The sequence below is a fragment of the Haliotis rubra genome, unplaced genomic scaffold, assembly GCF_003918875.1.
Source record: "Haliotis rubra isolate DU_JTF1 unplaced genomic scaffold, ASM391887v1 Scf853, whole genome shotgun sequence".
In the NCBI taxonomy this organism is placed as follows: Eukaryota; Metazoa; Mollusca; class Gastropoda; order Lepetellida; family Haliotidae; genus Haliotis; species Haliotis rubra.
In genome coordinates, this window is record NW_025767583.1 from 145,390 (window position 1) to 148,471 (window position 3,082).

At 37.2% G+C, this 3,082-nt stretch overlaps 1 long non-coding RNA gene across 1 annotated transcript; it reads left to right on the forward strand.

Moving 5' to 3' along the window:
- Positions 1–646: 646 nt before the first annotated feature.
- On the forward strand, positions 647–2,546 carry LOC124262763. Its single transcript, XR_006894686.1, has 2 exons — positions 647–1,343; positions 2,458–2,546. It is a non-coding gene; the product is annotated as an uncharacterized LOC124262763 (long non-coding RNA).
- The last annotated feature ends 536 nt before the right edge of the window (positions 2,547–3,082 follow it).

A 3,082-nucleotide genomic window follows, 5' to 3' on the forward strand; every position in this document is an offset into this window, starting at 1 on the left:
ACGCGTTTGTACCCGTACATGTAAGTGGTGACTCTGTCGATGGCTATCCATCGTTTCGGGTTCATGGGAGACAGCGAGGTCTTGCTGATTCTCTGTCCATATATCCTGTGTCCGTCGCTTCTCAGCATGTTCATTTGGTGTTTGAACGTGTTATGCTTGAACAGGGCGTGCTTGATGTGTTTTTTTAAAACGTGTTTTTTCACACCTTTGTCGCTCGTGGCTTGTTTTCGCAGATTCGTGTTCAACCGAATGAAAGATTCCATCCATGGACTTTGATCGAACTGGAGCACCTTGAGTATTTTCGTGAGTTTTATTCCCAGCGACAAGTACAGCTGCAGATGGCTATAGTGAACAACGTATTTCCACGAACAGGTGCATGTCGTAATCCGTCAGTGGTTTCAACTCGACGCCGGTCATTTTAAACAAGGCATCCCAAGAGAGACAGGGTGATGAGAAATACCACGCGGGGGCCAGGCCATGCTGTTCCTAGCACGTTTTTCTGAATATCTCGGCAAGCAGCAGCTCAGTTTGTCCCACACGTTAATCGCCTGCGCATAATCGTCTAGAGAGATATTGGAATCGGTCATGTTGCTGTAAAATTGGTCAAGGAGAGGACAAAACGTTTCTAAAACGTTTTCTAGTGGTTTCTCATGGAAATGTTTCATGAAAACGTTTTGATAATGTTTTTGAAACGTTTTTTGAACGTTATTTTGAAACGTTGTGAAAACGTTTCGAGTAACGTTATTAAAACGTTATCAAGAAACAAAATCCAAACTTCTACACACCAACGTTTTAGAAACGTTATTGAAACATTGGCGAAGGTTTTCCTAAAGTTTGATTGAAACCAAATCACAACGTTATAAGATCGTTAGTGGAACATTTTGAGGTTACATTTTCCTGATAAGAATGTCTCCGTTCACTACAGGAATGTACATTAACTTGAAAATAATGGTCATGAAATTACACCTGTACAAAAATATTTGTGAGAAAACTTGAAAACTGTTGTGAACATTTTGTCAAGTGGAATAGTATGTCATGTGTTTCATTACTATCATTTATTTCTGTACCGTACTGTTTACTACAGATCCAACATTGTATTGTAAATATTATCCCCGTTTACTGCCGTGCGTTTAAGTTCAGCCTTTTCTGCGTGGACAACTTGCTATCTTTTGTATGGTGTCAGCTTACAGGAATGTTCCCAGATACTTTATCAGGTCAGAGCAGGAACCCGGGCATTCAAAATCGGACTCTGTACATAGCAGGCGGGAAGTTCCATCACATTGCTGGATGTAGAAGACGGTACATTTTACTCTAGTGACAAGACGACAGTTTTCTAAAAGGAGGTATGTATATTCACATTATTGTTCTTCAGTCAAATTCTATATCTTGCCTTGTGAACGTTCATCCTTTGTTTGTAACTGTACGTATTCCTATGATGTTTTCTCAATATATGTGTGATAGATATTACTTGTGGCATACAATCTTTGTGACGTAGTGTTAGAATGAGTGTTTACTACATGAGCATCAATGTTCACAAGATCAAAATCAATAGTACAAGCAAAATGAGATAGCCTGTTTATATATGTTTGCAGAGTGGTAAATTAATAAATGCACATTCATATCCAAACTATGTCACAGTGTATCTGTGTTTGCAAATAATGCAATGTAGAGTGCACGGTGTTATCAATTAAATTACAAAGAAACGTCGACTATTAACGTAACTATAATATTACCATTTATTAAATGACCAAAGTGTAGATATGTGTTCAAATATAGGAATTTTCTCTGTTTCTTCTGTCCCGTATCCAATCTGCCGACACAGATTTGGTCACGTAGACACTCTTGCTTATCAGCGATGTACAGGAAATCGGGGGATAATATTACATTCGAGTCGGTGACTCCAGCTCGTTATTTTATAGCAAACAATACGTCACTTCCCTAACAACCCGACCATGATTCCTCACAACAAATGTCAGCCCCCTCATAAGTAAATGTAGTATGCGACTTTTATACAAGAGATGAAGATGTGTCATGAAGAAATATTTTTAAATAAAAGTTCATCCTGCCATTAAAATGCAACTTATCATTTATAACTTGGGCCAAATGTAAGAAATACACAATATTCAGTTCCGTAAAACTATTGTGAGTAACAAGTTCCTTTTGTAAATGATGCCCGTATTTTGGGAAAGTATCATACAATATAATCAGATGAAATCACTTGCACAATTTGACAAATTGTATTAATTTTGTTGGTAATAAATTCCTATTGTATATGATTAATGGTCTACTGAGGTTGATTTATCTGTATTTATTTTGTAAGTTTTCGAAAAATACTGGTGGGAATTTGTACTCTTCAACATAGCTTTACGACACAGAAACATTATGTAGCAGTAATTTAGCATCATCAAGAGTGAAGTGACAGTGAATATTTATAGAATTTCTTTGTGTTTATTTCAGAAGCCAACACAGACGCAAGAAAAGCCCGATGGCAAAGGTGACTGATTATCTTCCATATGTATTGATGAAATGAAGTATTCTTTAAAACATATTATTGGTTTGTTTTCATTTTCACTAATAATAACGGATGACACGATTAACAAATTTACTTACGTGTATGTATTTTATTTGAACGGGATTCAAAACACTTGGTGTTGGTAAACTAGCCTTGCAACGATATCAGAAGATGATATCGTTTCTGATATCTCTACAATCGCAAAAAGGTTCAACCCAAACGTTTCTGAAACGTTTTAGAAAGCCCATGGAAAAACGTTTTCAAAACGTTTTTAGAAGGTTTCTAATGTTTCTCGCCAACGTTTCGTCAAAACGTTTTTAAAACGTAAAAAAACTCCACAAAATTAGGTTTTAAAACGTTTTTTTTGAACGTTTTAAAACCATACGGAAACGTTTTCAAAACGTTTCTGTGTTAGGGGAGTTGATTCCGTGCACGATCGTTTTATTCCCTTCGTGTCCGAAGATATTGATGGCCGTGTCGTGGTTCTGTTTCTCGATTTTGGTGACCTGGGAGATGGGGGTGGGTTCGTCTATGCCATCCCAGTAGATCGCATCGTCTTCGGGATAGCTC